This window comes from Podarcis vaucheri (assembly GCF_965113315.1).
Source record: "Podarcis vaucheri genome assembly, chromosome: 2".
NCBI lineage: Eukaryota > Metazoa > Chordata > Lepidosauria > Squamata > Lacertidae > Podarcis > Podarcis vaucheri.
The window spans coordinates 103,291,936-103,319,605 of NC_138760.1; the positions used below are offsets into that span (position 1 = coordinate 103,291,936).

At 45.7% G+C, this 27,670-nt stretch overlaps 1 protein-coding gene and 1 long non-coding RNA gene across 3 annotated transcripts in view; one reads left to right on the plus strand and one right to left on the minus strand.

Moving 5' to 3' along the window:
• The window catches only part of LOC309525508, a 104,300-nt gene extending 89,680 nt beyond the window's left edge, over positions 1 to 14,620 (minus strand). The window contains exon 1 of the long non-coding RNA XR_014216363.1: positions 14,539 to 14,620. This is a non-coding gene — a long non-coding RNA (uncharacterized lncRNA). The remainder of the gene's footprint in view (positions 1 to 14,538) is intronic.
• LMOD3 (leiomodin 3) overlaps positions 9,355 to 27,670 on the plus strand; it is a 34,474-nt gene continuing 16,158 nt past the window's right edge. The window contains exon 1 of one of the 2 annotated variants that reach the window (XM_082209967.1): positions 9,355 to 9,694. The gene's annotated coding sequence lies outside the window, so the exon portion shown is untranslated. The remainder of the gene's footprint in view (positions 9,695 to 27,670) is intronic. The other variant, XM_082209968.1, reaches the window with a different exon arrangement.

Consider the following 27,670-nt stretch of genomic DNA (forward strand, 5'->3'; position numbering starts at 1 on the left):
TGTGGAAAGAGTTGGAAGAATGAAAGCATGGGCATGAATATAATGGGAAGCAAGGGTCACAAAATAGCTTTGAAGGTAAGTATTAGTTCACTTCCATGCTATGTGGTAGAACTCACGCAGTCCCACTGCAACTGAAGTGACATGATTACAGTACAGTGGTACCTTGGGTTACAAACACCTTGGGTTACAAACACTTTGGGTTACAGACTCCGTTAACCTGGAAGTAGTGCCTCAGGTTAAGAACTTTACCTCAGGATGAGAACAGAAATCGTGCGGCGGCAGCAGGAGGCCATATTAGCTAAAGTGGTACCTCAGGTTAAGGATGGTTTTAGGTTAAGAACGGACCTCCAGAATGAATTAAGTTCGTAACCAGAGGTATCACTGTATTCTCAGGGAAGCCATGCAGCATCTTCAAATGTAGTAGGCAGAAACATGAGAGCTACAGCTTGTGGTGGATAAAAGCAGGTTTCTAGTCCTCATTGTTGCAAAATAATACAGGGACAAGGAGGCCGCCTGCCTGATCACAACTGGAAAAGAGTTCCATAAAATTGGGTCTACAATAACAAACACGTGGTGCCTGGTGGATACAAGCCACGTATCTGAGGGAGGGGTGGTCACTAATACTGAGTCCCCATAAGATCTCAGTTGATTGAGCAAGGGTATAGGGGATCAAGTGGTCCTTATCTGGACCTATGCTGTTAAGGGCCTTGTAAATTAATGCAAGAACCGTGAACCTGACTCAGTAACATATGGGCAGCCAGTGCAAGCTTTTCAGAACCAGAGTTAAGTGCTGGTGATAGTCTGTTCCCATCAACAGTCCAGCTACATTGTTTTGTTTTAGGACGCGGGTGGCGCTGTGGTCGAAACCACTGAGCCTCTTGGGCTTGCCGATCAGAAGCTTGACCCGTTGCCCTGTCTCAGCTCCTGCCAACCTAGCAGCTCGAAAGCATGCCAGTGTGAGTAGATAAATAGGTACCGCTGTGGCGGGAAGGTGAACGGCGTTTCCATGCGCACTGGTTTCCGCCACGGTGTCCCGTTGTTCCAGAAGCATTTTAGTCATGCTGGCCACATGACCCAGAAAGCTGTCTGTGAGCAAACGCCAGTTCCCTCAGTCTGAAAGTGAAATGAGTGAGCACTGCAACCCCATAGTCGCCTTTGACTAGACTTAACCGTCCAGCGGTCCTTTACCTTTTTGCACCAGCTGGAGCCTCTGTATGAGGCCCAAGGGCAGCTCCATGTAGAGCGCATCACAGTAATTGCCCCTATAGTCATGCCTAAATGCATTAATCACCATGGCCAGACCACCCCAGTCCAAGAACAGCCATAATTGGTGTAGTGGTAAAAGGCACGCCTAGCCATTTGGCCTATCTGGGTTTCCAATGGCAAAGATCGATCCAAGAGCACTCCTAAGCTCCAAACATGTTCTTTTAGTGGGAGAACATCCTCATCCAGAGCTTTTATCTTAGCCACCCAGGGCCTTTCTGTGTTCCAACAACCCCATGCATGGGTTTAGGACATGCCTGCAAATTCCTAAGATGACAGTCTCACAAGGGACTGTCTCTGAATTATAAAATTGTTTTTAAAATTCTTACAATATCCCAATAGAAACAACCAATATAACAAAACCAGCATGAGCCAACCAGATGTCTCAAGGAACCACACAATAAGAGACACACAGACTCTTAAACATGGAGGCTCAACCAAGCTTTCATGGATCTTGGCTAATAGTTACCTCAGCTCCTTCGTTAATGTGTCTAATTCCATTTTTAGTTATCTAAGATAGTGCTATTTCCATTACTAATGTATCTAGCAGTTACAATGCGTTTCCTCCTTCAAGCACTTGGGTACCAGACAATTGCAAACAAGAAACATCTTTAGGGGGGAAATATTTGGCATCCGTGTAAATAATCTACAGGCGAAATCCCTTTGCCTTTTTTTCAACTAGAGTAATGAGGACCTCTAGTGTCTCATCTGCCTCACTACAGGCTGAATGGGCTTTTCCATGGGTGGTTGTTTTGTTTTAAAATGGGGGGCAAACTAAATATGCTCAAGAATTAAGTTTTAATAGAAAATCCAGTGTTACCTAATGCTTGCCCTGTTCATTCGTGTCTTGCTTATGGATCCTTTGCATTGATCACATATTTATTTATTTATTAAAATTTCCGCACTGCCAATATTAAGAAAAAAATATCACGGTAGCAGAGGTGGAAGGGGGAATGCGGCTGGTTCGGTCACCCTGGGTGTGGAGTCTGGGGGGCGCCACACGTATGATGTAGAATTGAAAGTGGGGGGCATGGGCGTAGCCAGGATTTTTGTTAGGGGCAGAAGAACCTCAGATTTGTATTGATTTAGGGGCAGCAGCTGCCCCTTGCCCCCCATTGCCAAGCCCATGAAGGGAGGGGGCTCAGAATTCTGGCATCAAACAGGGCACCGCTGAAATTTGAGACCCGAAGGTCCGCCATGCAGCGGTGGAGCTAGCTGCCCCAGGGGAGCAGCGCAGCGATGTCACCCTCAGGGATGACACCCGGGGCGGACCGCACCTACCGCACCCCCCTTTCTCCGCCAGTGCTGCCACGGATGGTGGTGAACTGCTTAAATTACCCCAATAATACAAAATACATCTGTAGATCATATGGATCATTAATACAATGGGATAACATTTCAGGGAAAGCCTGAAAAGAAGAAGACACGTTTCCATTTAGGCGGATGACAGCACTGCCTGGTTTCACATTCAAAACCTTTCACATATTGTTTCTCTCTAGTACAGTGGTACCTCGGGTTACAGATGCTTCAGGTTACAGACGCTTCAGGTTACAGACTCCGCTAACCCAGAAATATTACCTCAGGTTAAGAACTTTGCTTCAGGATGAGAACAGAAATTGTGCTCTGGTGGTGCAGCGGCAGCAGGAGGCCCCATTAGCTAAAGTCCTGCTTCAGGTTAAGAAGAGTTTCAGGTTAAGAACAGAACTCTGGAACGAATTAAGTTCTTAACCCGAGGTACCACTCTACTCACAGCAACCCAGTAAGATAGGAAGTATTCATATTCCTGTATGCTGTGCCAGGGGCTCTGTCTGAAGCTGATAGATTGTCAGTCTATAGAAGCACTAAGCATGGGTGTGGCTTGGGGGCGCAGCTGCCCCCCCCCAGATCCACAAAAATTATTGAAAAGCATTTAAAGCACTCAATTAACATAGGTTCTAGCCCCCTCCTCCCGGAGAAGCCTGCCTCCATAATGTCCTCTTTGGGGGGGTATATTTTGGCGGGGGGGGTGTCCCAACAACTTTGGCTCCCCCTCTCCCTAACAAAAACCCTGGCTATGCCCATGGCACTAAGTGAGATCATAACCAAGCAGACTATCAGCATTCCAGTGAATTTTGTCATTTACACTTATGTTTTGTTTCAAAAGATTTTTTTTATGTTTTAACAGAGGGGTGGCTAACTATTTGGCCTGAGGGCCACATTCACTTTTGGCCAACTCTCCAGAGGCCACATGGCAAGCAGTGGGTGTGCCACACACACACACCCAGACACACACACACACATATATGACACACACAAGCACACAACTTCCCCCACACCAGCCGATCCATAATTATGGTGGGCAGAGAGGGCGCCCCCATTTGAGGATGCTGAGCTGCACAGAGAGCTTTAAACCCCCAGCACTGGTTACTTTTTGTTTTAATTACAGTGGTACCTCGGGTTAAGAACTTAATTCGTTTTCTGGAGGTCTGTTCTTAACCTGAAACTGTTCTTAACCTGAAGCACCACTTTAGCTAATGGGGACTCCTGCTGCCGCTGCGCCGCCAGAGCACAATTTCTGTTCTCACCCTGAAGCAAAGTTCTCAACCTGAGGTAATATTTCTGAGTTAGCGGACTCTGTAACCTGAAGTACCTGTAACCTGAAGCGTATGTAACCCAAGGTACCACTGTATGCTGCTGCCAAAATCAGTGGGGCACTACTGAGGTGGGGGGGGGGGAGTGCTTTGGAGAACTGCATCAGGCCACCCATTTTTAAGTGCATATTGCTCCTTTGTCTCAGCTTGGGCTATAGGTCTCTGTGTGTGTGCACATATAAGTAGTTGTTTTTATTTTATTTTCAAGTATTTTTGATACCACATCAACTGTTTTTGGAAGAGGTTTTACAAGCAATATTGGTCAAAACTGGACCTGCCAATTTTGTGATCAAACAAGCAGCCCACCAGCCAGACAATTTAGCCTACAGGGGTACCAACTTGAATAAAATATTGGGCGGGGGGGAGGAGGTAAGTCCTGCCCCACATAATCAATCACAAGATGCGGCACACAAACACCATCTGAATGGCAATCTCATTCAGCTGGGGAGGGGGGGCACCTCAAATATTTTATAGGGGAGTGAAGGGACCTCGACCCCTAGGAGTTGACACACCTATGGTAGCTACCAAGGGCAGGACAATTCTCTTATCCCCAGTTTGAGAACCACCACTGTGTATCTCAGATCTTCAACACACCAAGTTTTAAGCCGTGCATTCCTGCTTTGAATTAGAAGAAGAAGAAGAAGAGTTTGGATTTGATATCCCGCCCTTCACTCCCCTTCAGGAGTCTCAAAGCGGCTAACAATCTCCTTTCCCTTCCTCCCCCACAACAAACACTCTGTGAGGTGAGTGGGGCTGAGAGACTTCAAAGAAGTGTGACTGGCCCAAGGTCACCCAGCAGCTGCATGTGGAGGAGCGGAGACGCGAACCCGGTTACCCAGATTACGTGACTACCGCTCTTAACCACTACACCACACTGGCTCTCTATAATTACTGTTATAATGGGCAACATTGTTGACTTGGCGTTTTAAATGATGGATTATTTTTAAAAACAACAACAACAACAACAACAGCATTGTGTTTATTGTGTTGTGCTTTGATTTATATTCATTATAATAATTCTACTGCATTTTAAAATTTTATCATCTCTGTTTACTGCTTGGGGATTTTTTGCTCAAAATGTTAAGTGGTGTAGAGCTTTTCTAAATGAATAACATTGTCTCCCCACCCATCCCACCCTCCTGGAAAATAGCTGACTAATTATTGGAAAAAGGCGAAAGATTTATACAATCTGAAGAGAAACCAGAGTATTATTGGAAGGAATGAGAAATGAAAGCAAGCTAGTCCTTACCAGGTGCTGGATATGAGAGAAGGCAACCCTTATGGAAATCCTGGCAAACTCTGAATATGCCTGTCATCATAGTCCGAGAAATTAAAGATAAATAGGGTTCAATATGTACAAACACTAGCATGACTGGAGGTTGAAGGCATGGAGACCTTAGTGTTCCTAAGAGCAAAATGTCACTTATGACCCAAGAGGAGAATGGAAATACGAATAATGACACATAAGTCAAAGGTGTCCTCAGGCTTCCAGCAAGAACAGGCACTGTTACTTACCAAAAGAGCCACCTGTCTTACTATAAAACACAATTGAGGCCTAGCACCTCTATCAACAGCCAGTCATCTTATCATGTACACAAACAACTATTGAGGTTTTTTTCTTCTCAAGCTGCCTCTGGAAGACAGATGGTCCCACCTGCAACTATTAACACACTGGTCTCCCAGTAATAGTGCATGCACTTTCCCCACAATTATACACCAATATATTTTTGGACACTGTGGGCCATGGCTTTGTTGGTAATTCAGCAACGTGAAGGGAAAGAGGAAAAAGAGCAGATACAAACGGACTAGATGATGTGATTTACAGTGCTTCGTTTGGTACAAGAAGACAGGGGCCATGAGATGCTTACAATCGGGAGAAGCAAAATGGTCACTGGCTATGCTTCTGGGGGCAGATGGGAGTTGTACTTCAGCAACATCTGGCGGGTCAAAGGTTCCCCACACCTGCTCTAGTTTATATACCTGTTTCTGCTAAAATAATATGTTTTTGCCTTGAATGCTTTCTTTGACTTTTATATATCCTAAACTCAAGAGCAGCTTGGGAATCATCTGGATTGCCCTCCCATGGAAATTCGTATAAACCCATCTGTTGGCCTTAAGGAAGAGTCTAAAGATACACAGACACACACACACACACGGCTACATTTAGGCAATTTTATGGTAGTTGTCAAGGACGCGGGTGGCGCTGTGGGTTAAACCACAGAGCCTAGGACTTGCTGATCAGAAGGTTGGCGGTTCATTTCCCCCCCAAAAAAGATATTTATTAAAGTTTTTAAAATATAACAATGAAAATGAAAAATAAAAAGAAACAAAATACAGAATACAACATAAAAACAATTAAAAAACAAATAATTTTCCATAACATATCTTCCTTACGCTTATTTCCCCAGACCTCCTCATACCTCCCTTCTTTGTATTCCACTTCAATTTGTTAGTTCACCAAATCCTTACCATTAAGCTTTTACCCATTTGTAAACCTTTTTTTTCGTATCTCCTAAAGCCTTACAGCTGGAAACCCCTTAGTTTCTATCCAACATCCTTCTAACATTCATTAATTTTACAATATTTCTGTAAACAGTATTTAAATTTCTTCCAGTCTTCTTTCACCAACTCTTCTCCCTGGTCTCGGATTCTGCCAGTCATTTCTGCCAATTGAAGGTTGGCGGTTCAAATCCCCGTGAGGGGGTGAGCTCCCATTGTTCAGTCCCTGCTCCTGCCAACCTAGCAGTTTGAAAGCACATCAAAGTGCAAGAAGATAAATAGGTAGGTACCACTCCGGCGGGAAGGTAAACAGCGTTTCTGTGCGCTGCTCTGGTTCACCAGAAGCGGCTTAGTCATGCTAGCCACATGACCCGGAAGCTGTACGCTGGCTCCCTTGGCCAATAAAGCGAGATGAGCGCCGCAACTCCAGAGTCTGTCACAACTGGACCTAATGGTCAGGGGTCCCTTTACCTTTATGGTAGTTGTCATTAAGAACTTGTTTTACCTGCACACGTTCCTTCCCTCACCCTTAAAATTACAATGCAAATGCTTGGTTAGACACTGGTGACTGGGAAAATAAGATAAAGGTTTAGGTCGGAATTATGAAATTGGAAAAAACAAGAGAGATGCAGGACAAGTGAAAGAAACATTCTTCTGACAGCCAGAACATGGGAAGTCCCAGTAATTTTTTAAATTTGGAATGTATAATTGGCTTTATTGTTTGTATTATGATGTGATGTGATGTGATGTGATAAGATTTGATTTGATACCAATTGGAATCTTATTAATGGGAAATTAATAAAAACTATTTCAAAATCCCCTCAAAAAATCCATGTTTCCTTCATGGGGAAAATGCTTGGCTGGAACCCCCATATACCCTCATGAGGGAAACACTTGTTTGGGTACCCCATGCCCTTGTCATAACTTCAGTGTCCTAAACATAGAGAATTTACTCATCTCCCTCTGTCTCATCACTAAAACCTGGCCATTCACCGAAACTGCATACAGTGGTACCTCTGATTAAGTACTTAATTCGTTCCGGAGGTCCATTCTTAACCTGAAACTGTTCTTAACCTGAAGCACCACTTTAGCTAATGGGGCCTCCAGCTGCTATTGCCGCGCCACTGCCGCACAATTTCTGTTCTCATCCTGAAGCAAAGTTCTTAACCCGAGGTATTATTTCTGGGTTGGCGGAGTCAGTAACCTGAATCGTAGGTAACCTGAAGCATATGTAACCCGAGGTACCACTGTATAGGTGCTGGACAAACAAAGAAAGGTTTGTCTCCTTTGAGGGGAAAGGGCCAGAGAAAGTGTCGAAGGAAATTGTGAAAAGTGAGATAAAAGTGTTAATACGCAAACAAACTGGGAATAGAAAGGAAGGGGATGAGAGAGGAAAAAAACCTTTATAGGAGAAAGTGAATATAAAAGAACATGTGTGTGTGAAAGAAACTGTCAGAATATGTGGAATAGGAGAAGATACAAGCCGAGTGCGAAAGATGAATAGAAGAAATGAGAGTAGATGTGCAACCATTCTTTGAGAGACACATAGGGCAGAAAGGGGAAAATATAAAAGGAAAACCTTTTTCCATTTAGTGCTTTTGGATCCACAAATTCTGCTTAAAACGGGGAGGCCGAGTCACAATACTTCCAGAGCAAATGTCTGTACTTAGCTTGAGGGAAACTGAACAATGGGCCTGCTTGCTATAAGGAAAACACTGACAAAGAATTTAGAAATTTTCAAAGATGGATTCAATATCAGTAGATAGTTATGCCAATAATTGTCCACTGACTGTGCCAAACTCTGCCTCCGTCCACCACCATTTTGTGACTGGTGCGCCTCAGAAATTCCAGCCAGTCAAGTGGACCCTGAGGGAAGAAAGTTTGAGAACCCCTGAGATATGGGGTTGGAGGCTAGCTTAGATGGCTTAAAAAAAAAAAAAAAAGGTTGGACAAATTCATGAAGGATAAATCTATCAACAGTGAATAGCTGTAAGTGCAAAGATGGGAACCTTTGTGTTCAGTGCCAGTATACCTCCAGTGACAGTTGCTGTTGACAAAGGACAAGGATTGACCATCATGTTCTTCTTGCAAGTTTCCCAAGGGGCATCTGGCATTGAGTCCTGTGCTAGCCAAGAGTTAGAAGAGAAGGACCTAAGAATTTACTGACTGGAGGAGACCATATAGCCATTTAGTTTTAAAAAAAACCAAATTCTGTCTCTAATAGTGGTCAGCTATGTGGTGTGACAGTACGAGAAAATAACAGATTCTGCTTTAAAGACTAATTTGGAGAGAGGGAGAATAATCAGCCCCAGAGAAAAATAAAATACCCGCATATTATGAGCCTGTTTTAATTCTAAAAATGGCTTTCTTACATTTCTAGCCCACCATTCCCTCAGGAATTCAGGGTGGGATACATGATATCCCCCTCCTCAGTTTTTCCTCAACAGCAACCTGCTGAGGGAAGCTAGGTTGGGAGAGAGTTGACTGGCATTGTCACAAGGTCACCATGAGCTTTGTGGCTTCTTGGGAATTTGAAGCAGGATTTCCCTGGTTTAAGTCCAGACCTCTTAACTACAACGCTGTGCTAGTTTTATGTAATGCAGACAGGGTTTTGGTACAAGATCTTAAGGCAGGACATAGCCTGTAGGCATTCATTGTGTACTGGGACGGGTCTCTGGGAGCCTCTCAAAGCATCTCTATGACTACTTGTAACCCAAGCCGATGTTGTTATCACAGAGCTATCATCTGACCCTTCAGACTCCCGCTATTACATTACAGGCTATCGAGGGGCTTAATACTGTGTTCTTCTTCTTTGCCCCGCCATGCTTAGTTACAAAGTAGTTTACAAACGAGGCTTTAGTTACAAAGTAGTTTACAAACGAGGTTTAAGTTTCATGGGTACATTCTCTCCAGTTGGCTCCGGTTAAAGTTCTGGCACCACGGAGAGAGCAATAAATGAAGGAGGGGGGTTATCAGCAAAAAAATTAAATGAAAGACTAGTGGGACAGAATTTGCTCTGAAGTATTTGGAGTCAGCACTTGTCCCATCAGTTATCTTAAAAATAGAACCCATTCAACATTTGAGGCACTTCAGGCATGTTTTGATGACCCCACTACCTAGGATTGAAATGGTGACACATGAGGAGGTGAACATGTTGGTTGCTGCTGCTCTTTCATCTGACACGGCTTCGTTTGGAGGTAGAACTGAAGGCTGAAGAGTTGGAAAAAGATGCAGCACAGGTGTTGAGCAAAAGGCTATTGTGGCCCACTCGCCTGGGATCTCTATACCTGCCCACGCTGTAGGTAAGTGCTTACATTAGAAACCATAAATACTTGCTTCGCTTTGGTGTTTCCTATGGCATACTGTCTCTTCTGAAAGTCAGCCCTTAATGGCTCGGATTTATGTGATGTACTGAAAGTTATGCCTTTTATAGGTGACAGTACTACAATCCCTGCAATGGGGTGAGTTCCTGTTGCTCAGTCCCTGCTCCTGCCAACCTGGCAGTTCGAAAGCACGTCAAAGTGCAAGTAGATAAATAGGTACCGCTCCAGCGGGAAGGTAAACGGTGTTTCTGTGCGCTGCTCTGGTTCGCCAGAACTTAGCCAGAGCTTAGTCATGCTGGGCACATGACCCGGAAGCTGTACGCCGGCTCCCTCGGCCAATAAAGCGAGATGAGCGCCGCAACCCCAGAGTCGGCCACGACTGGACCTAATGGTCAGGGGCCCCTTTAGCTTTATCTTACTGCAATCCTATGTATACCGACGTAGAAATAAATTCCATTCATTTCAATGGCACCTACTTCTGAATATATCCAGTGATGAGGATCACAGCCGATATACCCCTTGTATTCACACTTTTGCTTTTGCTAAAGTGTTAAGGTTGTTTTTATATGGTGAAAGTTGAGCTTGACAATCCTTCCCCGCACCATCTCCCCTGTTTTTATGATTAATGTTCTAGACCTCATGTTTACGGAGAAAAACCTGGAAGTATGTTGTATTTGTGTCTGTGTGCACATGTATATGTCTGACAGTTATGGGCTAAGAAATCAGAAGATGTATGTTTGAATACAGTAAGTATTTAAAGTATTTACATGAATTTATTTTATGTTTTTTGCTTCCTCAATAGTAAAGCACTATGTTGATAAAAGTCACAATTTATATGACAAAACTACTGAAGGGAACAAAGGAGAAATATACTGTCATGGATGCTTTAGCTGAGATTTCTGTATTGCAGGGGGTTGGACTAGAAGACCCTTGGGGTCCCTTCCAACTCTAGTGTATTTTTGGTCTTTGTTGGAAGCCGCCCAGAGTGGCTGGGGAAACCCAGCCAGATGGGCTGGGTACAAATAAATAATAATAATAATAATAATTCTTACAATTCTATGAGTCTATGTATTGCCTGATGCCTCTCTGATAAAGGAATAAAAAAACATAAAATGATACGAACAAACTTAACATGGGCCGTTTTCTTGGGGGAAATTGACAACTATTGTTTCCATAAATTCTTCACATTATGCAGTAATGCATTCTACATAAAACACTCTTTGTATGTTAGACAATCACACATTATATACAGTTCCATAAAATAAACCATTTTCATTATGCCTGTGTAACTTGCTAGTTCTAAAAATTGATATGCCTTTTCTAGCAAGTGAAAAATTGTTAGCATGACAGTTTACGCTAAAATTATGGGGCATCTTTAAGAGACATTTATCACTAATGTCAGTAATGATGCTTCCCAGAATTTCATTCAGGTTTGCTAAAGCATAAATGCTTGAGCTTGTCAAGTTTTTCAAAACAAATCTGTTCAATTAATCTTAGCTTCGGGTATATTGGGAGACGTTCAAGAATTATACATTCAGATCAAGTATATTCAGCAACTCAGGAATTTGATGATGTAGAGACAGTCATTGGATGGTCTTTTTACCTTCGCCTAACCCTTGAATAATATTTAATTTCTTAACTGTTGATGCTGGACAGTAGCAAATGAGATATGCTCACATTGGGCAACTCTGGCCTGTGTGTATCTGCTGAGATTGCCATCAGACGTGGTCCTGTCTTTGGATGTTTGAATGACATTGCTGTCACAAAGTGCCTCCCACCAGCTACGGCTGGTATGCCAGATATGGCTCCTAGACAGCAATATCTCGGAAACTATTCTCCATATTCTGATAATCTGCAGATTAGACTACTGCAATATGTTGTGTGTGAGGCTGCGTTTGAAGACTAGCAGAAGACTAACAGAATGCTGCTGTTAAGACTAGTGCAGGGTCAGAAAACCTTTTCAGCAGGGGGCCAGTCCACCGTCCCTCAGACCTTGTGGGGGGCCAGACTGTATTTTGATGGGATGGGGGAATGAACAAATTCCTATGCCCCACAAATAACCCAGGGATGCATTCTAAATAAAAGCACACATTCTACTCATGTAAAAACACGCTGATTCCCGGACCATCAGCGGGCTGGTTTTAGAAGGCGATTGGGCCAGATCCAGCCCCCGGGCCTTAGTTTGCCTACCCATGGACTAGTGCTCCAACAGCTTCATTTTTAATTCTAAGTGCTAGATTTCAAAGTTCTATCTTGGTTGGAACTCAGGTATCTGCCTGAATTCTAAGCTCATCTGAACCCCCTTTCAGGGTGGCTCTTGAAGCTTATGTGAGGCAGGTAACAGGCCATAGATTATTTAATAGCTAAAAGCCTAGGTAAAGAGGAATGAGTTTGCCTGGAGCCTAAAGACCTATAATGAAGACGCCAGGCAAGCCTCTCTGAGGAGAGCATTCCACAGTCAGGAATCACCACGGAATCTCTCGAGGAGAGGGGGACAAAGAAGGGCATCACATGACAAGCACAGGGCCCAGGTTGGTTTGTGTGATCACAGACACCTTAAATTTGCACATCTTTGAATTTTGCAATGCTGTTCTCCATCCAAATATTGTAAAGAATGCAGGAACTGGGGTAAAGTGTGCATATAGATACATAGTGTGCATACATTTGTGAAAATAACATACAAAATGTGATATATTAGGGCAAATCGCTTTGGAAAAATGTTTGTATTAGGAAAAGTGCCTACAAATATGTGTATATTAAAGAAGAAATTGACACTAAAATCTGATGAATTTTCATGAGAACTAAAAAAATAGTAATCTCACACTTGTGTGAAAAATGTGGAGAACCAAATGTAAGACTGGAAAAATGAAAGAAAACAAAAAAAAACCTGTCATATCGTCCATCTCTCAAAAAGATTGGCCAAATATTCTTTTTTAAATTATTCAAAAAAAATTGGATTCGATTCAATAGGATTGACAAGGTAGATTCAGGATGGCTGGAAGAACCAAAAAAAGATTCACAATTTATGTTAAATAAAACGAGGGTTCTAACATATACAGCCATTTACACACTTACAGAGGAATTAAATTTCATTTACTGAACTTGACATGGTTTCTCATTGTATCTTCATGTTTGGTACAGGTTAGGGAAGGCTCAGGTCACTTGGGGGGTGCAGAATTCAATCACATACCAGCAAACTCTTATTGCACAATTAAAGCTCATTTGCAGCTCCTGTGCGACAAACCCACTTCAGCAAAAGGCTGGACTTTTTGCAATGAGGAATGCCATGAGACAGCGTGGCACTTGTTTTGACACAACATTGGCTAACCTCCCTGCAAACAGATCAGAATGACTGCTCATTGAATAGTCAATGTCTAATCAGGATGAATGTTTAGAAGCATCCTCTGTCTGGTATTAGAGGATGATGTTGGAAAGTATAATAGGAAGATAGGGTTGGCTAAGTGAATTAATATATGTATGATTACACTTTGTATTACACAGAACCATTCTGTAAGAGTGCAAAAGACATTTAAAATTAGGTTGGTAATTCTAGTGACAGCTGTATGATTGTCCCACTCATAATTCATAGTCTTACCTGAAATATTAAACAAGCAATACTATGAAAAACCAAAGCCACACACACTTAATAATAATAATAATAATAATAATAATAATAATAATAATAATATACCACCATATATCCAGAGGTCTCAGGGCAGTTTCCAGAATATAGCTTGCTACCAGTGAACACAAGTTTAGGCCTCATCTTAGAAGGCAGCTCTTCCATTATAGTTCCACCAGAGATAAGGCAGAATACATGGAAATGGCAAATCAAAATTGCTGTGCCTTATGTGCCAACAATATCTCGTGTTCCCTCGATAATTCCTCTGCAGAGGCCCTAACAAGAGGCTTGACCTTAACTTAGCAGATCACACAAGCTCGTGGCCTCAAGATGGAACGGTTGCAGATCAGGGAAATATAAGAGGGCAGCTAAGTACTTTATTTACAGACAAGAAATCAGCAGGAGATTTGCAAGTGGTGAATGGATCGCTTCAGTGACCCAAATGGCATGGTTTGAGAGAATAAGATGCCAGCGAGAGACCACAGTTGATTTATTCGATAACATCAGGAAGCCATTTATGGACTGCGTTATGGACGACTATCCTGGTGTTTAGAACAGGACAAGAGAGTTTGTATGTTGTGCTTACACAGGCATAAAATACAGTGGTACCTCAGGTTATAAACACTTCAGGTTACAGACTCTGCTAACCTGGAAGTAGTACCTTGGGTTAAGAACTTTACCTCAGGATGAGAACAGAAATTGTGTGGCGGCGCGGTAGCAGCAGGAGGCCCCATTTCACTTTTCACAATTTCCTTCGACACTTTCTCTGGCCCTTTCCCCTCAAAGGAGACAAACCTTTCTTTGTTTGTCCAGCACCTATACAGTGGTACCTCGGGTTACATATGCTTCAGGTTACCTACGATTCAGGTTACTGACTCCGCCAACCCAGAAATAATACCTCGGGTTAAGAACTTTGCTTCAGGATGAGAACAGAAATTGTGCGGCAGTGGCGCGGCAATAGCAGCTGGAGGCCCCATTAGCTAAAGTGGTGCTTCGGGTTAAGAACAGTTTCAGGTTAAGAACAGACCTCCGGAACAAATTAAGTTCATAACCAGAGGTACCACTTATAATAATGATATGTCCTGGGCATAAGCACCAGAAAGCAAAATTCTAGGTTGAGCAATTAGTCACATTTTGACTATATCAAATAAATAGCCCCTTTATTTAGGGCCTATTTATGCTCATCAGGGTTGGGACTTACCACTTTCGGAATCTGCCTAGACTCACAGGGCTTGCTAACTTTTTGCAGCCAACGGGCACATTTGGAATTTTGAAAGACCCACGGGTGCCAGTCACAAAATGGCTGCTATGGGTGTGTGGTGTAACCTAAAATGGCTGGCAGTACATCTTAAAAAGCAGAAACAGAGAAATTGGTGCATCACTCCCCACCAGCATTACATTACGATACAATACATTATCTTTTGTTATGTAGTGTAGTTTCACCCTGGGCCAACAGGGGGATATTGTATATAGTTTTCACTCAGGTCTGTAGATAGTTTTCACTCAGGTCCGCGGCAGTTATTTTAGGCGGGAACTCTGGGCTGTTGTGGTTACAATGTTGACAGCCGGCTGCCTATAAATACAGGCCGGATGAGCTGTTCGCAGTCAGTTCTGTTCCAGCTTACCTTAATAAAGAGCTACTTGAAGGAATCGCTGTGCCGGCTGCTATGTCAACCCACAACTTAATACTGGCGACGAGGATGGGATGGATGGACATCAGAGCACAGCCAGATGCGGCCAGCCTCTGAACTGAGCTGAATCACAGAGCGAAATCACTGAGCGAAATCACTGGGCAGAACCAATTCAGAGCTGACTGTTCTGGCTAGAGCACTGTGTTCCATCCATCGCCCTTCACGCCGGCATCGGAATCATGGCTTCACTTGTGCCTCTACCGCCGTTTGCGCCAGCCTCTGAATCATGGAACTCCTACCTCGCTCGGTTCGACTGCTACCTCCAAGCCAACGAGCTGACAGCAGTATCAATGGATCGGAAGCGGGGCCTATTCCTCAGCCTCTGTGGGCCTGAGGTGTTTGAGACGGCCCGAGCATTGGTTGCGCCTGAAGCAGTCCAGGCAACACCATGGGACACGATCCAAGAGAAGCTCCGCAACCACTACGCACCGAAGCCGTCCAAGATTGCTGCCCGCCATGCGTTCTACCACCGGAACCAGGCAGAGGGGGAGTCAATCAACAACTACACCACCGCCCTGCGACAGGCTGCAATGCACTGTGAGTTCCGAGACTTAGACGATGCCCTGATGGATCGAATCGTCTGCGGGGTCCGGGACATCCATCTGCAACGGCGTCTCCTAGCCAAGCCAGACCTCACGCTACAGAAAGCCATTGAGGAGGCTGTGGCCTCAGAAGCTGCTGAACGCTCCGCCCAGGAGATCCGCAAGTCCAGCAGCCCGCGTCTTGCTAGGGAGCCAGTTCCGGTGCATCATGAAGAGGCCAGCAGTGATGAGGCATCCTCCAGTGAAGACGATGACGTGCACCAGACAAAGCGGGAGCGCAGGAAGTTCCAACAGAAGTCCAAGGGCCAACCGGAATGTGCTGGCTGCGGAGGCAACCATTCCCGTGCCAAGTGTCGATTCAGAGACGCCATCTGTAGGAAGTGTTCCAGAAGGGGCCACATCGCTAAGGTCTGCCGATCGGCTCCGTCTGACACCCCCCCTTCATCGACTCGCAAGTTCAAGTCTTCACTCCAGTCTGCCAAGGAAAGTTGTTTGCTCTCACCAACTGCCGCTGCCCGTCTGGAACCACGATAGGCCAAACCAACTCGCCTACGCGACGCAAGCTGAACGTCACGGTGCTCATTGAAGGAGCTCCATGTGACATGGAAATCGACACCGGGTCCGCCCTGTCCATCGTGTCATGGAGCACCATCAAAAGACTGGTACCCAGAGTGTCCAAAAGGCAACTCGACTCTCACCGCGTACACCTGAGAGACTACCAGGGAAACGACGTTCCCGTGGTAGGCGTTGGCCGGTTCCGGATCGCCTTCAAGGATTTTTCGGGCCTGCTCCGGTTGGTGGTGGTCGAAGGTCAGCAGCCAAGCCTCCTAGGGCTAGACTGGTTTGATGCCCTCGGCCTGGAAGTCACCGGCATCAACTGCATCTCTAACGCAGAGACTGAGGGTCTGGTCAAAGACTTTGCCGAGGTTTTTGACGGCACCTTGGATACAGGTACGCCCATCTCCTTTAGCCTTGATCCACAAGTCGCCCCCATCAAGCTAAAGCCACGCCGGGTTCCCTTTGCGCTCAAGGCTAAGGTGGACGAACAACTGGACAAACTGATCGCCCAAGGAGTTTTGGAGCCGGTTGACCACGCAAAGTGGGAAACCCCCATCGTCACGCCTGTCAAGCCAGATGGGTCGGTGAGAATCTGCGCTGACTACAAGTGCACGATCAACAAGGCACTTCCGCAGCACGCTTATCCGGTTCCTGTTGTCCAACACCTGCTGCATTCCCTGGGTGAGGGTAAGGTCTTCGCTAAGCTGGACCTTGCCCAAGCCTATCAACAACTGCCAGTCGATGATGCCACTGCTGAAGCCCAGACGATCGTCACCCACCGGGGGGCATTCCGTTGCCGCCGGTTGCAGTTTGGGGTGAGTGTGGCTCCTGGCATCTTCCAAAGCCTTATGGAGCGTCTCCTGCAAGGGCTTCCTGGCGTGGTACCATATTTTGATGACGTCTTGGTGTCTGCAGACTCACACCAGCAGCTGTTCGAGCGCCTCCGTGCCGTGCTGACCAGGTTCCAGGAGGCCGGGCTCAAGGTAAAGAGGGAGAAGTGCCAGATTGCCGTTCCACAGGTAGAGTTCCTGGGCTATCTTATCGATGCCTCCGGCCTTCATCCAACCACATCCAAGATCCGCGCTATCCAGCAGGCCCCCACCCCAAAGAACAAAACGGAGTTGCAGGCATTCCTGGGGCTGCTGAACTTTTATAACATGTTCCTGCCCCACAAAGCCACAGTGGCTGAGCCTCTTCACCGACTCCTTAGCACTAAGACGCCTTGGGCCTGGGGTCATCGAGAGACGGCGGCCTTCAACGCGGTCAAGGCCCTCCTTTCTTCAGACAGTGTGCTGGTACAGTACAGTGAATCCAGGCCGCTGGTCCTTGCCTGCGACGCCTCACCTTTTGGCATCGGTGCTGTCCTTAGTCACCGTTTTCCAGATGGAAGAGAAGCACCGCTCGCCTACTTTTCCAGGACACTATCTCCGACGGAACGGAATTACAGCCAGCTCGACAAGGAGGCATTGGCACTTGTGGCTGGAGTGAAGAGGTTCCATGAATACCTCTATGGCAGGACCTTTGACCTCATCACTGACCACAAGCCACTCCTGGGCCTCCTCGCCGGTGATCGTCCAACTCCACCGGTCCTCTCACCACGCATGCTGCGATGGACTGTTTTCCTGGCTGCCTACCACTACCGGCTCATCCATCGCCCGGGGAAATCGATGGGCCATGCCGACGCCCTCAGCCGTTGCCCTCTTCCAGCATTTGTGGAAGACCCGGCTCTAGCTTCATTGCTCCTTCTGATTGAGGATCTTCCGGCAGCGCCTGTATCGGCTGCCACTGTGGCCTCCGCGTCTGCCCAGGATCGCACCATCAGCCGGGTGCTCAACTGGGTGTGGAGGGGGTGGCCACAAGGGCCTTTTGCATCGGAGTTCCAGCCCTTCGCAACCAGACAACATGAACTCTCAGCTCATCGCGGCTGTCTGCTGTGGGGAGACCGCGTCGTGATTCCCCAGGGACTCCGTCAGCGCGTCCTGGAGGCTCTGCACGTTGGCCACCCGGGAATTGTCAAAATGAAGGCGTTGGCTCGGTGTTACGTCTGGTGGCCTAATATGGACGATGCCATCACTGCCTGGGTGTCCGCCTGTCAAGCGTGCCAAGAGTCGAGGCCTGCACCACCGGCAGCTAAGGGACACACCTGGGAGACGCCAAAGACACCCTGGTCGAGGGTGCACATCGATTTGGCTGGCCCCTTTCACGGCCGGACCTTTATGGTAGTGGTGGACGCCTATTCCAAATGGCTGGAGGTCGCCCTGATGCCCTCCACCACTACCGAAGCTGTCATCCGGGTGCTGCGAGGCCTGTTTGCAACGCATGGGTGTCCTGATGTCCTTGTCTCTGACAACGGACCGCAGTTCACGTCAGGCACGTTTGAGCGGTATCTTTTGGGACTGGGCATCCGCCATGCCCTAACGGCACCTTTTCATCCATCCAGCAACGGGCAAGCGGAAAGAATGGTGCGCTCGACAAAAGAGGCACTGGCGCGCCTGGACCGGGGAGACTGGCATGAGTGGGTCGCCGAATACTTGTTCGTGCAACACATCACCCCTCATGCGGCCACAGGGAGGAGTCCTGCTGAACTGCTTATGGGCTGCCGCCTCAGGTCACCGCTCGACCGGCTACACCCAGACTTTGCCGTGGCTGAACCCCCGGGCTGTGCCAACGCACCACAGTCATTTGTCCCAGGAAACCAGGTCTTTGCCCGGAACTATCTGGGGGACATCCCTTGGGTGCCAGCCACAGTAGTGGGAGTCACTGGACCTCGCTCGTACCAGGTGGCACTCGAAGACGGACGTTTGTGGCGACGGCACATAGACCAGCTTAGGCGCAGGGTTGGCGACTTGGACACTACCGAGGTGCCCCCAACTGCGCTTGCGGCTCCAGAAGAGACACGTACAGATGGCGAGGCCCCACCTACACCTCCCTCGCAAACTGCCAGCGTGGAGCCGAACCAAGCCGTTTCAGAACAGACTCAGACCACTCCACTTGCAGAGGCTCCACCCACAGCAGCGGATCCAGGGGAGTTGGTTCCAACGCCACCTAGGGTCGCACCACAGCCTCAGCGAGAACTGTGTGGCCCTCCGGACTTGGCTACCAGTCCCCGGCGGTCTGGCAGAGTTTCCAAGCGCCCAACTTATTTAAAGGACTATGTTGTTGGACAGGTATCACTGTTGGTCTAAGTATGGGAAATGTAACCGATATGCTTTTGTGCCTAATTGAACCTTTACGCGTAGTGCTGTATATAAGGAAACCATTACGATTGTAACTAACGCCTTATCTCGGTGGGGAGGGGTGTTATGTAGTGTAGTTTCACCCTGGGCCAACAGGGGGATATTGTATATAGTTTTCACTCAGGTCTGTAGATAGTTTTCACTCAGGTCCGCGGCAGTTATTTTAGGCGGGAACTCTGGGCTGTTGTGGTTACAATGTTGACAGCCAGCTGCCTATAAATACAGGCCGGATGAGCTGTTCGCAGTCAGTTCTGTTCCAGCTTACCTTAATAAAGAGCTACTTGAAGGAATCACTGTGCCGGCTGCTATGTCAACCCACAACTTAATATCTTTATTGTCATTGTCCCATACAGAACAATGAAATTGAAAAACCCACATAAGACATTCAAAAACCCCTAAAAACTCTGAAACCCCATTTTAAAATATAATATATTCCTATAGAGACTCCTTATACTACGTTTAAAACCAGAATTGCATTTGGGTAGAAACTGTTTCTCAGGTTGCTAGTCATAGTCTTTATAACCCTGTACCTTCTTCCAGAAGGCAGAAGCTGAAAGAGATCATTTCTGGGGTGCGCACTATCCTGCGCTATCTCTGCAACTTTCTTATGGCACCTGACAGCATAGATTTGATCTAAGGTGGGAAGAGTGCACCCAATTATTCTCTCTGCAGTCTTTAAAACCCTGGACAGCATTGTTTTTCCCCTGACTGTGCAGCTCCTAAACCACACACACAGATGATAAGTTAATACACTCTCCACAGTACTGTGGTAAAATGCCATCAACAGGTCCTTTGAGAGATTGTTTTTCCAGAGAATTCTCAGAAAATATAACCTCTGCTGTGCTCTCTTCACCAGGTCTTTGCTGTTTTCTCCCCAGGTTAGGTCATCTCTCAACTCCATTCCCAGGAATCGAAACACCGAGACCTGTTCCACGCACTTCCCCTCAATAATAAGTGGCTGAATATTCAATTTACATTTCCTAAAGTCCACAATAATCTCTTTTGTTTAAGTTAAGGAGTAAGTTGTTTTTCCTGCACCACTCCCCCAACTGCTCAAATTCCTTCCTATAGGCCGCCTCCCCTTCTCCAGCAGTAATTAAACCAGCCACCTTTGTATCATCTGCAAACTTAACTACAGCTACACCAGACACCCTTTCCTCACAGTGAGCAGCTTTTTGCACCTCCCCTCTGTTTAGAATTGGGGGGGGGGGTGTCCAGTCCTGGTAGCCAGTGAAATGTGGGGATATTTAAGGGTGTGTGTTCACTGAGCCACTGCACACAGAAACCGAACAGTAAGAGCATGCATTGTGAATTTTTGAGGGGTTATTTACTGAGGCCCTTTCTAGGCACCATGGAAAGGTGGGCATGCTGAAATATACTTGTTACATGTTACATGACTGAAATCTAGCCTTTGATGGCTAGGAATAGGTAGAATAATAATTATACTTTTATAGAAAATGAGCTCTTGGGATGGGATGAAACAAATTATTAATGTAATCCAGTGGTTTTCAACCAGTGTGCCAGGGCACCCTGGGGTGCCTTGAATGATGGTCAGGGGTGCCGCGGGCAATACTGGCTTCTGTCCCTCTTTCCTTCCCTCCCTCCCTCCTGTGATGCCTCTCGCATCTCTGCCTCCCAAAGGCTTGCACAGCTGTTTGCTGCAGCAGCCCTGGCTACAAGCTCCCCAGTTGAATGGTGTGTCTGGGGCTGGCCAGGGGGTGCTTCCCAGGCACTTCTCTTTGGGGCAGGGGCTGGCAGCTCAGAGACCGGCAGCGGCAGCATTGGCTGCCCAGAGGATTCCCAAGGAGAGGGGAGAGGAGGCTGAGGGACTACTCCACAAGGGAGGGTGTACGGAAAAGGGTGAGAGGCTGCCAGCTTTGCAGGCAAGGGCTGACATAACTTGGCTCCTGATTGCCACAAGGGCGCCGCAGAAAGAATGTAGTTGGTCAAGGGAGCCGTGGACTCAAAAAGGTTGAAAACCTCTGGTGTAATCAATCAACAGCAGATTATCCGAAACAGCTAATCCAGAGCGGAAGACAAATATGTTAATTTAGTTGATTCGGATCGAGTATTTCCAAACAGTATTTTTAAATCTCACTTCACCCTTTTCTTTCAATCTTAAAACACCTTAGAAAAGTAGAGCAGTGTAGGAAAATGGTTGTTTGTACCTACATGACAAGATGGATGCCAGGATGGAAATTTACTATAGTTTGACCTTTTGATACTGCAGGCTGTGTTAGGCATGATGAGCGCGTGATCGCCTCATGCAAGGAAGGTGATTGGTTCTTATTGTATGGCTTGATAATGGGGTGATCCCCATATATGGTGTTTGTCTTGCATAATGGTTGATACACTGTTGTACTGTTCTTAATAAAAATGTTGGGCTGCAGCTCCAGAGGGGCCTTTTTTCTCTCTCTCTCCTGAAGCTGTTAGACCCTTTACAAAAAAAGCATCCTGGTGTGAGACTGATTTATTTTGTGACGAGCAGGCCCTCGTCAATACTGCCCTCGTCATTTGGTGCCCCGTGTGACTACCCTTGGACTCAACGTTGTTCCTCATCGTTCAGCGCTCGCCACGCGTCTTTCATCCGCTTCGGATCCCGGTGAGCGCTCCCTTTCCTTTGGACTTCGACTGATTTCGGACTTCGCGTCGCTGCGGCCCTCTCAGCGTCCACCACGCCCGGCCAGGGCTTCAGGTACCACTCATCCTCTCCTAGGATCCCGGTGGGTGCTTCCTTTTTTCGCTCCTTTTCATCCTTTGTGGATCCCTGTGATTTTTTTTTCTTCCACTATTCTTGCTATCATGGGGCAGTCTCTTTCAGCGCCACAAAAGAAGTTTTTTGATGAACTTAAATTTCTCCTGGCCAATAACAACCTTGTTGTCCTGGATGCTGATCTTAAGGCACTTATACAAGCTCTGGACACTCATTGCCCCTGGTATCCTCAGGATGGCACTTTGGATTTAAAAGACTGGGAAAAAATAGGACATTTTTTCCACAACCATTCTCAAATTGATGTAAAAATTTTGCATGCCTGGTGTAAAGTCTACAAAGCTATGTCGAGTTTAACTCCTGCAAATATCCTCCTGGCTGCCACATCGCCTGTTCCACCTCTCTTCCTGGCTCCTCCTTCGTCTTTGTCTCCCACGTTGCCTTCTTCGACTCCTCCGGTCTATGTACCTTCTGCACCGCTGACTCATTCCCCTTCGGCTCCTCCTGTCCCACCGCTACCTCCACCACCTTCTTCGCTTTCTGCACAGCCCTCTACCACTCCTTTTCAAGAATCTCTCCGTGCCGCTGCTCCGCTGCTGCCTTTTGATTCTGCCACCCCAAATCTTTTTCCTGTGATTGTTCCTGGCGCCCCGGGGGGAGGCCCAGCCCGGCACGAGCAGTTTGATTTGAGATTCATAAAAGAACTTTACTCTTCTGTTCTGGACAATGGCCTACATTCTCCATACACTCTTGGATTGTTTGGCACTCTGTTTCAACAGAATCTGATACCAGAAGATATTAAATTGTTGGCACGTACTGTTATGCAACCTCATCAAATGATTTTGTTTGTACAAGCCTGGCACTGGGCTTGCCAACGTCGCGTCGACGGCATTCGTAATAATCTCAACAATGCTGCTCAGGCCGCCCATCAAGCCGCGATTGCTGCTGCCGGCGCTGCCGCTGCTCCCCTAGCTCCAGTTATGTTAACTCATTCAGATGTTCTCAATGGCTTAACTGGCGAAGGCAATTTTTTTACCATCGCCCAGCAGCTAGCCCTTGATCCCATGTATTGGGAAGCCACTACTGCTGCTGCTCAGGAGGCCCTGTCCGCCGTGCCTGATGAAAAGACCGAGCGTGATGGCCGTTGGGGCAGCATCCGACAAGGCCCTGCAGAGCCCTATGGACAATTTGTCGATCGTTTGTATAACACCCTCAAGCGGCAAGTTCAGGACGTGGCAGCCCAAGAAGTGATCGTCCGCCAGCTCGCGTTTGATAATGCAAATGAGGACTGTAAGCAAGCGCTGCGCCCTTTGATGACAACACCAAATATTGCCATTGCGGACATGCTTAAAGCCTGCCAATCAGTGGGCACTGAAACACACAAGGCTCGTCTTTTAGCCACTGCTCTATCCTCTACAGTATCCCAGAATCCTGCCAAGGACAAAACTTGTTTTGGTTGCGGAAAAATGGGACATTTTCGTGCGCAGTGCAGATCCACCACGCAGCAACGTCGCCCTAGCACAAAGTGCCCTATTTGTAAGAAGGGTTTCCACTGGGCCAACCAGTGCCGCTCCGCCGCGCCTCAACAAAATCATCAACAACAACAAAATCAGCAGCATCAACAAAACCAGCAGACAGGAATTGGATAAAGAGTCACTTGGACCTGCCCACCTCCACTCTGTCTCCACGGTTTTCTGCTCTAACAACCGTGAACAACCATCTCCGCAGATGTATGGTGGACAGGATCCCTTCTCTTTCCATGGCACAGTTACATTTAATGCGTTGTTTTGCTGTTATGGGAAAACCCCATACTTTAAAAACTGACAACGGTCCTGCATATATTTCTCAGGCCTTTTCTGATTTTTGTTCTTTGTGGGACATAAGGTTGACTCATGGTATTCCATTCAATTCTACAGGACAAGCAATCGTCGAGCGTGCCCACTTGACTTTTAAGACCCTTCTCAACAAGCAATTGGGAGGCTGCTCGGCTACTGCTTCTGAAATACCTAATATTGTGCATCAAGTGTTGTTTACCTTAAATCATCTGTTGTACCCTCACAATAAGAATTTTACCCCTGCTGAACTTCATTTCAGGAAGGAAGAAGTATTGCAACGCCCTTTAGTGTCTTACAGGTTGCTTCCAGATCCACAGTGGAAGGGTCCAGCTTCCTTGATTTCCTGGGGTCGCGGATTCGCTGCCATTGACGTGGACGGAGAAACACGATGGGTTCCAGCTCGGTGCGTTCGACCTTGGCGCTCTTCTGTTGCCTCGTCCTCGCCCAAGGAGACACCAACACCTTGAAACTGTATTTTACACTGTCTGCCAGTGATGACCTCCCACCTGACTTCAATCCACATCGCAGCTGGAGACATCGCCATATTGATGCGCCCTGGACAGAGTCACCTTCCGCAGCTGTTCCAGTGTTTCCTGGCACGTTGAAAGGTCATCTTCGTCCCTACCGCATTGGCACTCCTCCCTCCTGAGAAGTCACCATGACTACCAATCATCCCTCTGTGGACGTTGTGAAGCACCGCTTTCGTCGTGCTGCTCTTTTGCAGAAGACCCAGAGACCTGAACTTTATCATCAGATTTGGACCAACAATACATATGTTAGGGACATAAATCATTTTGCTTCTATACTTAATCTTTCCGAATGTTGGGTGTGTATGCATATTCCTCCTCAATCAAAAAGATCTGGCATATTATTGCATGGTATTCCTGTAAATGCTTCATATAAGATTAGTAATAATATGAAAGATAATCGTACTAGTTCACCCCCTGTGTTTTTGTCACTTGTAGAAATGGCATCTTATTGTTTTCTTTTCAACCATAATAGTAGTAAGTTTTTAGGTCATTATCCATATTGCAATTGGACCTATGAGTATGTTAATGGATCTTCTTGTTTTCTTAATGTTACCACTATGAGTGGTAGGCCAAAAGTTTTAGTTAATAATGTCACGACCAACATGACTTATGAACAACAGGCTATGTGTAGAGATTTTTATGTTTGGTTTGATTGGATGAAGAAAAGCAGCAAATCTACATGTTTGCTTCAATCTGATTTATGGTTATTTTGTGGTACTAGAGCCTACAAAGATATCCCCTTTGCCTTTTCTGGAACGTGCACTTTAGGAATAGTCATACCCTTGGTCTATAAATTGGACAAGCTCCCAGCGGTTCGTTTGCGTAACAAAAGGGAAGTGCGATCACCTATCTCTCGATATACAGGGACAGCCGTCTCTAGATCTCTCCTGCCCTCTTTAGGTGCAGGCATGAATTACCGTGATTTGCACAAATTGGCTAATTGGACTGAAGCCTTGTTTAATTCTACTATCTTGGCTTTAAAATTAATTAACAAAGAAATGTCAGAAATGAGAGATGTGACTCTTGAAAATCGTTATGCTTTAGATGTAATCCTTGCTTCCAAAGGTGGAGTTTGTGCTTTAATTCATTCCCATTGTTGTATGTATGTATCTGATCAATCGGCCAATATTTCTGCTACTATTGATTATATGGAACAAATGATAACCCACAATCCTTTGAATCCTCCCGAAGGTTTTGATCCATGGGAATGGTTGTCTTCCTGGTTGCCTAATAGAGTATGGTTAAGAAAAATTTTACTAATTGTAATTTTGCTTGTTGCAGGATTCATTGTGTTGTGCTGCTGCATTCAATGCCTACCCTCTTTGTTTGCTCAATGTAGTACATGGTGGTATCGTCCAAGACCTACTACTGGAGTCACAAGAGGAATTTATATTGCAAGATATCAGCGTTTAGGAAATGAAACAAATGATTCTGATTAGGTTTTGTTAAATTTTGTTTTTTACTTTTCATAAAACAAATAAGAAAAGAGGGCATGTAGGAAAATGGTTGTTTGTACCTACATGACAAGATGGATGCTAGGATGGAAATTTACTATAGTTTGACCTTTTGATACTGCAGGCTGTGTTAGGCATGATGAGCGTGTGATCGCCTCATGCAAGGAAGGTGATTGGTTCTTATTGTATGGCTTGATAATGGGGTGATCCCCATATATGGTGTTTGTCTTGCATAATGGTTGATACACTGTTGTACTGTTCTTAATAAAAATGTTGGGCTGCAGCTCCAGAGGGGCCTTTTTTCTCTCTCTCTCCTGAAGCTGTTAGACCCTTTACAAAAAAAGCATCCTGGTGTGAGACTGATTTATTTTGTGACGAGCAGGCCCTCGTCAATACTGCCCTCGTCAGAGCAGGTGGGTGACTTATGTAGAAAAGTGGAGGTAGACAGCAAGGTCAAGTGGCAAACAATGGCACAACCCAATAATTAGTCTAATTTGCAAAAGAGAAATCCGCTCTAAATTCAGCACATCCAAATAAAACTGGTTTATAATGAGAGGAAGCAAGTACATGCTGAATTCTTCCATTGAAGTCTATGGTCCCTAGTCTTGTACAGTTTTGCTTGGATTATGCCTTAACATATAGCCTTCATGGGATATTGTGGGGGGGGGGGAGAGTAGCAATAGATTAGTTACAGAATAATTGAGTCATCTAATCCAACCCCCTGCAATGCGGGAATCTCAAATAGATCATCCATGACAGAAGGCCAGACACCCTCTCCTTACATGGTTAGCTTGTTTTAACTTCTCCCATGTCTGCTTATCTTTGCTTTTTACTAGCAACAACAAACTGTAGGGCTATTCAACAGTGCCTCCCAGATCCCATAAACCCCAATCAGCATGGCAAATGGATTAAGGAAATTTAGTCCAACAGCATATTGAGGGCACTGTATTGGCTATTCCTGGCATAGTGTATATCTATAATAGACATACAATAAATCTAGTGCATTCATCCTATTTGTTGAGTTGTAGGCTTCTGAATGGGGTGGGCAAACCTAGTCTTTGGTAATTGATTTTCAAACCTGGTTTTCAAAGAGCACAGTGGTTGGGAACATATACTAATCAGCAATGATAAAAAAATTCCTTCCAGTAGCACCTTAAAGACCAACTAAGTTAGTTCTTGGTATGAGCTTTTGTGTGCATGCACACTTCTTCAGATACCTATCTGAAGAAGTGTGCATGCACACGAAAGCTCATAACCAAGAACTAACTTAGTTGGTCTTTAAGGTGCTACTGGAAGGAATTTTTTTATTTTGACTATGGCAGACCAACACGGCTACCTATCTGTAATCAGCAATGAATTATTGGCAATAAACAGAACCTATTCCTTTTTTAAAAATAAAAAAAGAAGAGAGCCATCTCTTTCACTTAACTAATGGTGATGCTATTTAAAGTAGTTCTTAGATCACCCAAGTAAGAACAAACTTTCCTAAGCAAAACACAAACTGACCCCTTAAATCCTTTGCAGTGAAAAGTGTGTTAAGTCCACTTCTAGTCCCAACCTCTTTCATCAATCCACAGTGATAAGTTTCTAAATAAAGAGGTACTGGGGCTCTTAGTCAAATACGTATATACCATTTGATTGTTTATTTGTGTGTTTTTTTAAAAAAAACAAATGAACACCAAGCTTATGTAATTTTGTAAAGTGCCAGAAATACTGATAGCACCTTTGCCTCCAGACCTCCCTTTTAGTGTGTAATCATTATCATTTGCACTCATAC